This window comes from Mustela lutreola, chromosome 4, assembly GCF_030435805.1.
Source record: "Mustela lutreola isolate mMusLut2 chromosome 4, mMusLut2.pri, whole genome shotgun sequence".
NCBI classification, from domain to species: domain Eukaryota; kingdom Metazoa; phylum Chordata; class Mammalia; order Carnivora; family Mustelidae; genus Mustela; species Mustela lutreola.
In genome coordinates this window covers 74,607,052-74,619,011 of record NC_081293.1, presented here as the reverse complement: position 1 = coordinate 74,619,011, position 11,960 = coordinate 74,607,052, and the positions used below count along the sequence as shown (strand labels likewise).

At 45.6% G+C, this 11,960-nt stretch overlaps 1 long non-coding RNA gene across 2 annotated transcripts; it reads left to right on the top strand.

Moving 5' to 3' along the window:
- The first annotated feature begins 246 nt into the window (after positions 1-246).
- LOC131828972 (uncharacterized) lies at positions 247-5,610 on the top strand. 2 transcript variants are annotated; one of them, XR_009352636.1, is made up of 3 exons: positions 247-349; positions 1,304-1,446; positions 5,498-5,610. It is a non-coding gene; the product is annotated as an uncharacterized LOC131828972 (long non-coding RNA). The 2 variants fall into 2 exon arrangements; XR_009352635.1 differs by lacking the exon at positions 5,498-5,610 and having other exon boundaries at positions 1,304-1,547.
- Positions 5,611-11,960: the final 6,350 nt, after the last annotated feature.

Here is an 11,960-nt window from a genome sequence, read left to right as displayed (position 1 = left end):
AGTTAGGAGGCCCCTCTAGGAATAGAGATACCCACCCACCTGCCGTTTGGAGTCATTTCTGGGGAGGAAAGTGGCTTATCCTTGTCAAAAGGGGCTTCAACCAGCTTCCTTTCTAGCTGGGCCTGCGACATGTTCTCCTGGCCTAGGAGACTTTCCCCAGCCAAACTTCTCTTTCCTTTGTTCACTCACTCATTCATTTGTTCATTCCCTCAAGACACATTTATTGAGCACTTACTATGTTGCGGGCACCGTGTTAGCTTCTGGATATAGAGCAACAGCAAAATGAACACAGCCCCCGCCTTATTGTTCTTACAGCTCAGCTCTGCACGGGAAGACAGACAAGAAACAGGTAAGCCGATAAATGTACAATTCCATCTGTAGAAAAGGGTCCCGAATGTGGGGGGAGAAAAGAGGAAAATCATGATGTTCTCCAATGGGGAAGAACAAGAGACATTCCACCGAGGAAGATCATCTAGGAGCCTCTGCCTGGGGAGATGGTAATTAAATCATTTTGGTCTGTATGCACCTTGTCTCGTCAATATATCATAAACACCCCGGAGACAGGGATTTCTGCATTTGGCAAAGTTAACACACACAAATAGGTGCTCATTAAATTCACTGATAAGGCGGCTGCCTCTTTGTCTTCCAGAAAGGGTCGGTCTAACTCTGGGTTTTGACCTCGTCTTCTGCTCATCTATTAGGTCCCCAGGGCCTTATGGATGGTGTGTGTCTTTGCAGTTCCCAGCAGGCTAGAGGACACTGAGGAATGATCTTGGGAAAGGCTACCTTCCACATGCTGGCCTTGGCTGTTGACGCAGGCATCCTGGGAGGGTTTGTGGGATTACCTCCTGTCTGGACAGTTGTCTGTAGCTTTAGTGTTGCTCTGTCCACTCTCTTAAAAAAAAAAAAAAAAAAGGCACCACAGTCAGAGTCATTATTAAAAGGGAAAAATCAAACAGTAATAACACTCCAGAGACACCAGAAGTATTATGAAAAGGAAGTGTTTAAGTGGAAAATACTGAGCTTTGGAAACAAAACGGCAGGCATCCGAACTTACTTACGTAGGAAGCCCTGGGAAGGGATTCGAGGGACGGTGGGGAGGTCTTTTGCCACTGAGTCAAGTCCCCAGCATTTTCTCTGGGATTTGAAACTTTCCATGGTCTTACATTTCATCAGCTGCTTTGAGTTACGTTTAAAGAAACACATTTTTAGTGAGAAATTTTTGACAGAGAACGGGGAGCAGATGTAATGCTTTGGAATAATTACTTCCTTTGTTGACAGCTTTTTTTTTTTTTTTCCACAGCACCCACTTGCAATTAAATACAACAGTAATTAAAATCTCTAAATTCACTCAGAATGACTGTCCCATCGGTCACCTCCAGAAAGCCTTCAAATGTCATTGTGAAAAGAATGTCTTCTCAGAGATGCCGGGTGCTAAGACAGAGGGTTTGCATTTTTCTAATTTGTAGTCAGAAATTGATAATATGCAGGAAATGTTTCACTGATTTGAAAATCATTGCCGTGAATTAAAAATCCAAGGCTAGAGACCATAGGATAGCTTAAACTCTTTTAGGAAAAAAAAAAAAAAAAAAAAAAAAAGGGAGACCGGGTTGGTTTTGTTGTTTTTTTGGTTTTGGGAGGCGGGGGTGTTTGGGGTTTTTTTGTTTTTGTTTTTGTTTAACATTTTCATATAAATTACAAGCACATCCAAGGATTTAGTGACATACATGTTAGCGACATAGACCATTCCCCCAGTGCAGACATGAAACATTCGGTCTAATTTAGCCATGATCTCGGTGTGTCTTTCTGAGCCTACTCCTAACTGAGACAGAGTATGTTTACATCTGTTGGTAAACCTGTCAGTTGAGTCTCTGCAGGTTTTTAAAGTGATTCAAGAAGGGCCTCTCCTCCCCCATCATCTTCACTCCAGTCCTTACAAAGCCCAGCCCTTCCCCAGGGCCTCTGATGCATCCCTTTCCTATTCCTGTAACTCTGATGCCCACTTTGCCCGCCCACAGAGCACGGCAGGATTGAGCCTCAGTTTACCTTCTTGTCCTTAGTTCTCCGTCTAGATAGCATGCTGACCCTCCCCGCACCCTCCGCCGTGCTGCTTTCTCCACAGGGAATGCCTTTCTTCTTGGGCGTGCCCCTCTAATTTCTCTCCACCCTTGAGCCCCAATCTGAGAAGAGCTGCTCCGTGAAATGGGTCCTAAGGTCAGCAAGCGGGGGGTGGGGGGAGCCTCTGTGGGAATCCTAGGGCATACGGAAAGTTCTCCATGCTGACTCAAATCACATTCAGGCCCTCTTTTCTCCTCGGAGCCACAATCGGAAATCTTCTCCTGATATGCCCACCCCCTACAATTAATTCTCACCTTTTTTTTAAATTAATTTATTTTCAGCATAACAGTATTCATTATTTTTGCACCACACCCAGTGCTCCATGCAATCCATGCCGTCTAAAATACCCACCACCTGGTACCCCAACCTCCCACCCCCCGCCCCTTCACAACCCCCAGATTGTTTTTCAGAGTCCATAGTCTCTCAATGTTCACCTCCCCTTCCAATTTACCCCAACTCCCTTCTCCTCTCTATCTCCCCATGTCCTCCATGCTATTTGTTATGCTCCACAAATAAGTGAAATTGACTCTCTTTGTCAATTGTCAATCTCTCAAGTGATGATTGACTCTCTCTGCTTGACTTATTTCACTCAGCATAATCTCTTCGAGCCCTTCAACAGATGAATGGATAAGGAAAATGTGGTCCATATACACTGTGGAGTATGATGCCTCCATCAGCAAGGATGAATACCCAACTTTTGTAGCAACATGGACAGGACTCAAAGAGATTATGCTGAGTGAAATAATTCTCACCTTTGTTCTTTTGCTCTTTTATTTCCAAGGAATGGGACTGAGAATTGGGGGACTGTCCTGGCCAGTTTGGGGGGTACAAGTAGGACGGAAGGAGACTGGCTCCCCAGCACTGTTGGTAGATAATCCTTTGCAACTTGAGAACATTCAATGAGCCCTCCTTGCGGGGATAGATCTCCAGCCTCGTGGACATGAGTGTGAATAGCGAGCTCTCAGTCCTGCTGGTGACCTTCAAATCCTCAAGCTCCAGACATTCCCAGCCATGCTTTGTCCCTGTGGGATTCCCGTGAGGTGGGAGAATTAGGAAAAACAGGATGAGGGGAAAGACAGAGTTTCGCGGTTCCACTGCCTACAAAAGGAGGTTCTCTTACGCTCAGGGTCTAGGGCTGGGTCTTCTGGCTGCGAGAACACGCAAGCTAACATACACAGGTCAGTCGTTTGAGAATTCATAGGACTGTCACAGAAATCCAAGAACAAGAAGGAAAAGCACACCTGGGTGCCTCCCGAGAACCACAGCCTGGAAACTTCTAGAACCTAGGCCATTATTTCCTTAGACTCACCCACATTACTCAGCACACCTGTTCCTTCCTTCTTGTCCTCCGCTGTCTGTCCTGTTCCCTCACAGTCTTTCCTCCCTCATGATGTTCACCTGCCCTTGGCTTTTTAAGTCCTCTCTTGCTTCTCACCTGATCCCCTTGCCCTCCTCTCTTGGTCTCACTTGACCTGGGATCTTCATGTCCATTTCCTGACTGGCTGGACCTCTCAGCCCCCATTCTACCTTGCTTAAAGAGCAGTGTGATCTACCCAAAAACCCTGTGCACGGTCCCTGAGCAGCCTAATCAAGGCTCCCAGCCGGCCTGTTCTGTGTTAGTGCGAGGGGGCGGTCTTCGTAGCAATCAGTCGCGTGGTAGGTGTGACCACTCATGAGAAGTTTTTCCTTCTAGCAGGGCAGGGATTAGAGCCCACCAGGAGCCCTCCAGGATCCAATGCAAAAGATGCTGGAGGGGGTGAGGGTGGCAGAGCTCCCAGTTCTCCCCTCACCACTTCTGTTTGGGGTAGCGAGCACACTGGGAAGCCTCTTTCACAGTTTGATAACCTAGCCTACTAGGCTCCTCACTAGGACCTTAAAATGTTTTCAGCTGTTGCCTTACTTTACAGTTAAATATTATGACAGGATTTAGGATCACACATTCATGGAAAGATGGCTCAACTTCCATGACTGCTGAATTCTTTCTTAAAAAAAAAAGAGGGTTGGGCGCCTGGGTGGCTCAGTGGGTTAAGCCGCTGCCTTCGGCTCAGGTCATGATCTCAGGGTCCTGGGATCGAGTCCCACATCGGGCTCTCTGTTCAGCAGGGGCCTGTTTCCCTTCCTCTCTCTCTGCCTGCTTCTCTGCCTACTGTGATCTCTGTCTGTCAAAGAAATAAATAAAATCTTTAAAAAAAAAAAAAAAGGAGGGTCTCCCTCCCATGTAACTCATTAGGGTCTACTCTGTGGGAAAGGTCCAGGATGTACCTCATGGAAATAATTGTGAACACCTGAGATAATTGGCCGCATTTGCCAACCAGTGCTCACAAGAGGATTTGCCCATCGCTGTTGGAACTCCTGAGGCTTAGTCCTAAGGTTTAGGATTAAGGGCAGTTGTCAGATATGAACGAGTGCAGAATCAAAGCCCCTACTCAGAAAAGGGGAAGAAGGCAAGAAGCAACAGTAGAAGGTCCTCATTACCTTGGCCCCTGTTTCCCTTCCGGGTGTGTTGAGCTGACGAGGAGAAAACGTGCCATGTCTACACCTGGTTATGTAGTTGGTGAAGAGCCAGAGAGATAGCTTCTATCCTGTTCCCCAGGTGGCTCTGTCTTGTTCCATGGCTGCAACGGGGCCCTGAGGTCCTGGCCTGGAAGCTGCCTGATCAGACTCCTGTTCTCTGTGGGGCAGGCTTCTGCTCTCAGAGGGTAATGAAAACTTGTTGTGACTGGGAAAAAAACACAACAACGACAACTAGAAAATCAGACTGCAGTCTATCCATCTTGCCCTCCTCATGGGTGGGGGATGTCCTGTCACTTGTCACTCAGGGTCTTGTTTTCATCCTACTCTGCGGTGACAGTTGGACACAAAGCAAGAAGACCAGGGTAACAGATGACCTCTCTCCATTAGGATATGTATTTATTTGATTAAGTTAAATGGGGAGAAACTCACTTCTGCATGAAGGTCAAAAGGAATTGGATAAAAATACAACATCAACACTTTTTTTTTAAATTGTTCAGTAACCTAGAAAGAGAGGGAACAAAGAGATAGAACCCAAACAAGATAAAGAATGCCTACGTACCGCCAACAGCTAATATGATATACATGGTGAAAAAATGAGTCCCACTAACACCAAAAATAAGATAAAGATGTCCTCTCTTACCATGTCTAATGCAATCTGGAATTTCTAGTCAATGAAAAAAGACAATGAAAAGAAAAGCAAGAGGGAGCTTTGGGGAAGGAGCTAAAATTGTGGTCTGTATCTAATATCGCTATTGACCTAAAAAAAAAAAACAAAGCAATTAATAAAAATTACCAGTCCAAAAAAGAGACTGGAATAGGACAGAAAGATCTAAAATAGACATAATTTTTTTTTCGTTAAGTACAGCAGGAGTGGTATTGGAATTGGATCAAGGTGATAGACCGAACGCAGATGACTGCCAGATTTTTAGGACAACAGGGATAAACCCAACAAGCACAAGAAACTAAGAGAAAGAAACATACACCAGAGAAAAACTCTATGAAGAGTAAAAGAAGAACGCAAGACAGATTGGAGAAATACGAAGACTGGGAGGGGGGCCTTGGCTCCATCAATACGTGATTATACGTGATTAATAGTTCACAAGCAGTGTTAACATTTCCTTGGCCGTTTTGTATATTCCTGTGTAAATGTATATACATATACATGAATATTTATGTATTCTATTATTGGGTTATTGGAGTCATGCTCCTACTAAGGTTTAGAGTTTGCAGTCAGGGAAGCTGAGGGGAGACCTTCAAGGTCACCAGGGATAAGGACTTGGTAATATCCACGGGGTTTGGCAAAGAAAGAGTTAAGCTGGTAGGCTTGTGTGGAACAGCTCTGGAGGGCTTGCTGGAGAAGAGACCTGGCTCCCAACATGGGAGGTGAGGGAGAACAGAGAGCGCTGTAGCTAGAGGAGGGGCTGCGTGGCACGAGCGACTTGACTTGTAAGCTGGGAAAGGCTTGAATGTATTATGTATATGGTGCCCATGCGTGTCAACATCTGGAAGAACGAGGAGAGTCACTAAGAGCTCAGTGGTCGGGGACAAGTCGAGGCAGAGCCAGAAAGTTCTTTGAACGTGCCGAAGCGAATGGGGAAGGAGTCCTGGAGGGAATTGCCTTAGACACCACCAAAATGACTTCAGCAACACGTTCTCCTGCCTTCTCACTAACAAGAAACAGTGGCACACACAGCACTTAGTAACTTCCACGAGCGATGGCAGGAGATGGCCTCCAGCTCTTGGATCTGTCTTAGGATCCCTCCTGCTTAAGCCTGGGGCTTCCTTCCAAACCACAGAAAAGACAACCGGAAGTGGTGGGACCATCCTCATATCTGAAAACCATCATGGCCCTAGCTGAAACCTCCATTTTCTTCACACCAACTGTGTACGCGTAGGGTAGCTAAGCTATGGGAATAGATCCAAACACACAATGACTCAACATAATAAATGTTTATTTCTGACTCGCATAACAGTCCAGGGTGTGATTCCGGAGAGTAGGGAGGCCTGTGTTCATGGCAGCACCAGGATCTTCCAGACTTGGTTTCCAAGGTCTCAACTCTGTTGGCAGGTAGGAGGAAAAGCATAAAGCCTAGCACAGGAGAGGTCTCAAAGGCCCTCGCCAGGATGCCGCACAACTCCCTTCTGCACACATGGCGTAGACTGGCATAAGGACACATGGCCACACCTAGCAGCAAGAAAGACAGAGAACTGTCATCTAGCTGTGTATCCCGGCAGAAGACGTACATTTGGGAAAACAGCTGGTGTTCTCCGCTAAACATCTTTTCTTTGCCCCCCCCCCTTCACTCTGCTGCCAGAGTGGTCCAACATGGAACTTGGGTAACATCTGGTGAGTGCGTGAGTGGGCGAGAGAATGGCATCTGTAATTCTCCTCAAAGCTCCCCAACGTCTCCCCATCAGCTACAAGGCAAAGACTGTAACTTCCTGTCATTGCCTCAAGGCCCTTCCGGCTCTGCCCCTGATTTCCTTCTTAGCTTCATTTCACACTTTCCCTCTGCTCACACGAGCCTTCGGCCAGACTGCGCCATTTGCCATCGCCCGACTTTGCCATGTTCTCTCATATGCGATGTCTTTACCCACTTCTCATCTCACTTTTCCACCCACAGAATGCCCACGTGTCCCTCAAGCCTCAGTTCAAGAGTCACTTCCTCTTGGAAGCCCTCACAAATGCCCAACTTCCACGTCCACCCAGGCAGAGGTAGAGGTGGGCTCCCCCTTCAGCCCCTTGGCATCTGGACCCACCTCCAGTCCACAGCTGCCAGGTGATCTCGTGATTCCATGCTGGGATATGTGTCTCTCCCCCAGGAACAAAGCTGGCTCTCAGGGAAAGCAGTGGCTGTTCTATCTACTCTCTTCCTGTCAGCAATGGGGCAGCAAACAGTCAGCCATCTTTAGCTTTCTCTGTTTCAGATTCCACTAGCAGCCAAAAATAAGCATCAGCGTACAGAGAAAATATCAGAGAAGTAAATAAGAAGTTCCCTGCTCCTGTTGGGTAAAGAGCACCACCAGCATCCAATGGGGCTTGCCTCATCTTCCTTCATCATTTGCACTGAAATCACCAAATCCTATCCATTCCACGTTCTTGATGTCGCTGGGTCCCCCTCCTCTCTATGTGCTCCACCCTGGCAAGTCCTGCCCTTCCCCTCACTCTCTCCTTCTCCTAACTGACCTCCCTCTCCTCAGGCTCCCCCTTCCACCATATTTGCACCGGTAAGGATCCAGGAGGGGACTTCTAGGGGCACTCTCTCCATCCTAGCTGGGGCCAGCTCCTCTCCCTAAGCGCTAGGAGGTCCCAAACTCTTCCCAGCTTCATCCCCTGCACACCTGCCCTCCACTGATGCTCAAATCCCAAATTGCTGTTTATCATTCCTTGACTCTAATAGAAACGTTGAGCCCTCCAAGTCTGGCCCTCTCTTTGGAAGCACCCTTCTGCCCCAGTCCCCACCCTGCCCTTTCCTACCACAGAACTCTTCATTAGGAACTGACGCAGAAAAGACCTTCTTCAGAAGCCATCGCAGCACACAGAGGTCCACACAGAGCTATTGAGCTCTACCCTCAGTTAAGCCATGTAGAGAAAAAGGGGAGCCCTGCCCCTAGAGGTATGGGTGGCTCCCACATGTGGGTGATCCCAGGAAACTTTTCAAGACGGCCAAGAAAGAAGCGTCTTGCGGAGGCGCCTTGACAGAAACAGGCAGGAAATTCTCCCAAACTGACCCTGACCCCTGGCCTTCTTCACTCAAAATCAACCAGTATTCCATTAAAAAGTTGCAGCCACAGAATAGGGCATTCTTTCCTTGTGATTCACATTACCCAGAAGTCTCTGGTTTCCCGGAATTTGTGTTAAGTAGTAGCTTTCAAAGATGATAATATTTGCCAACAATCCCTGGGGCACCACTTTACATTTTCCTAAAACAAAAAGGGAATTATTTTGTCCGTATTTCTCCTCTCTACAGGCTTTGGCCCTATAGTCGCTCTTGCCCCCTCTGGCATTAAGTAGCAATGCTGTCCCATTAAATTATGAGAATCACGCTTTGTCCTGAAACATCGGTTGTCAATTAAGGTTGACAAACAAGCTTCCTGACATTCTCAGGAACATCTTGCCCAGCATGTGGTTACTCATTTCTCACTCCTTTTGTGAAACACTGGTCCCGGACAAGCAGGCAGAAATAAACCCAGGAACGTTTGGGGTCTTTACCAGCTTCCCAGCCCCACCTTCTTGATTCTCCGCGCCTGCATTGCCCTCCCCAGTAATGGGCTTGGACGATCGGGAGAAGAAAAATGAGGCTGTGATCATTGTTGATCGAATAAAATCGAATAATTCTCTGTGGACGGTTTGTTATTTTTCTCCTCTGGCTTTTCCTAGCCTCCCTCGTAATGCGGGAGGGAGGAGTTTGTTAGCTGTCTCCCTCCCGCCTGCGGATCCATGATCCAGATTTTGGCTTCCCTGTAAGGTGCCGTGTGTCAGTTCTGTGAAGGTAGACACAAGTACTCTGTGCCCCTCTGCCTGTTGTGTTTCGTGCTCCACATGTACAGACCGAATTAATTCCTCAAGATCCAGCCCCATTTCTTTCCTAACCAACCCCAGGTTCACTTGTGCCTGATACTATATATATATATATATATATGTACTTATACACGCATACAGATATGTTTTTCCACATGTGTTCACAGACTTTCTTTGGATAATTCAATATACCAAGCATCCAAAGTAAGTAACCTTATCCCCATTTTATAGATGAGAGAAAACTGAGCATCAGAGACGTCTCAGTAATCAGGTTATTAGTCTGAGGTAACCTAGTAACCTAGTAACCTCAGTAATCAGGTTACTAGGTCTGAGGGGCAGACCCTGCCCTCACATTCAAGAACGTCTAATGCTACAGAGATCTTTTTACTATGCCGCCCTGTCTCTTACCACTCCCAGAGGACGGAAGTCTTCTTCACTTCCCCAAACCAGCAGCAGCATCACATAGTCCTTCCAAGGTTATGTTTATTTTAATATCCATATTCCTTTGAGATTATTTCTGTTTCTGTTCTTTACCTTGTGGGATGCTGTGCTTGGGAAAACCTGCCTGCGATGGGCGCCGGCACCCTTGGCAGCCTTTTCCATATAGAACGTTTTGGCTTGGATTTCTCTCAATTCTTACACTTTAGTAAAGCTTCCCAAGCCCCACCGAAGGTTTTGTTGTCTGTACGCACGTCTCCTCTGTCTTCCTGGCTACCCCTCTCTTAGGACGGACCATCTCTTTACTAATAATATTTCATGTGAGTATCTGCTGGCTAGCTTCTCCCCTTTGCTTTTTTAATTATCCAAGTAATACAACTTCACTGTAGAAAGGATAGAAATTTCATATAAGTAAAAGGAAAATGTTTAATAATTAGAAATCTCACCCCCCAGATGGGTCTGAGGGAGGACACGAGCTGTGATGAGCACTGGGTGCGGTAGGTAAGTGATGAACCACTGAATTCTACTCCTGAAACCAGCACTGCACTGTATGTTAACTAACTAGAATTTAAATAAAAATAATTTTAAAAACTGGAATGCCCCCCAAAAAAGAAATCCCACCACCCAGAGAAAATACTTTTCCTACTGCTGTCTCCATCTTGCATTATTTTTACCCAGAAAAATATATTTGTATACATGCATGCAGAATTTTTAAAATAAAATTATATTATGCACATGAGATATTTTTAACTAAAGATTTGTCTTTTAGTGTTCCAGGAACTTTAAAAAAAGAAGAATTTTTTTATAAAGAATAAAATTTGTTACATATTTTTAAGTATTATTTATATTACTCAATTTATCTATAATCACAGATACTTTTGTCTCTCTGATTAGGTAAAAACTCAAAGGAATTATGCTAAGGTTTCTTTCCACTGTTGTTTTGATTCTTCTGTTCACAGATTACAAATAGAGTTTGTAGTATATATTTTGTTGTCCAGTGCATATAATTTTATTATAGTAATTTTACTGAGGCTTGTGTATGTCAGCAAAAAGACTGCAATCCTTCCTCCCATTGCTGATTTTTACACGAGTATATAACTTTTTATGTTAAAACTGGCATATATGTATTGAGTACCTACTGTGCACAGACCCCTGCCCGCCCAAAGCTCATGTTCCCATCACAAGTAGGACTCTGCTAGGCAAAGTGTAAGTAAGTAATTCCGTAAGCCTGAATTCAAGAAAGTCACCAAGCTGTTTCCAGGTGCTGTCAATTTTGTCATGAATTCATGCACGGGCGTATCTGGACCTTTCTTGAGTTCAGAAGCAGCCTTGCTCCCTTTCCTCTCTCCCTGTCAGGACCACCATTGATCCACGTTGCACCTTTCTTTTTTGTCTACCCGTTGCAGGTCCGGGATGTTCCTTCCAGTTCTCTGTTCTCCTTGTCCTTTTCCTCTGTGTTCTCAGAGCGCCTTACACTCCCCTTTCACTGAACTGACCTTATTCTCTGCAGCGGCGACATTGCTCCTTGTTGCTTCCAATGCTGTTGCAGTTTCTGCCACGGTCCTACCATCCCCTTGCATTTCCCTTTCTCTCCCATTTTGTTGTCTTACCATAATATCTTTTAGCTCTTCTGTAAGAATTCATGATTTCTCCCAGTGCCCTGAGAGCATTAAGCGAATGCTCCCTGGGATTTCCCTCTTTCCTGAAATGCTTTCATCCCCTGGTTTCAAAAGCTATGGCGATCCTCTAATTCTCTCTGCGGCAGAATTTTTTCATCTATCTCATTTCTGTCTTGTTCTATTGATGTTTGCTTATTTTTTAAGTCATTCACTTAATTGAAAAATATATTAGTAGAAGATCTCCACATATCAGGCACCAGAAGGAAAATGGTGAAAGGGAAAAAAAAAAAAATCCTAGGAGTGGCTTCCAGTCCCATTCCCTGCTGTGAATGAGACTATAAACAAGCAAGAAACCAAATATCCAGTATGAACTGGGGCAAGCTATTAAAGAAAAGGAAGGGAGTCCTTCAAGAGAGAATACCAAAGGGGGAGGAGTCTGCCTTTCGCTGGGTGATGCGCTAGACCTCCTGGGAAGTGACAGTTAAGATGAGACTTGGAAGATGAAAATGAGCAATCCAGATAAAGAAAGGATAGGTGTGAACTAGGCAGGTATGAAGCACAGCAGGTGCAAATGCCCTGAGGCTGGGAACGCTCTTGCTCTTCTCTGTCCTAATCACTCTACAGGATCTAAGGTGAAAGAGATGGACAAACCAGGTCACTCCCAGGCTTGGATGTTCTCAGAGATGCTATAAGAAGTTACTAAGATGTTCAAGGAAAGGAGTGCATGGTCTGACTGAGACTTTAGATCT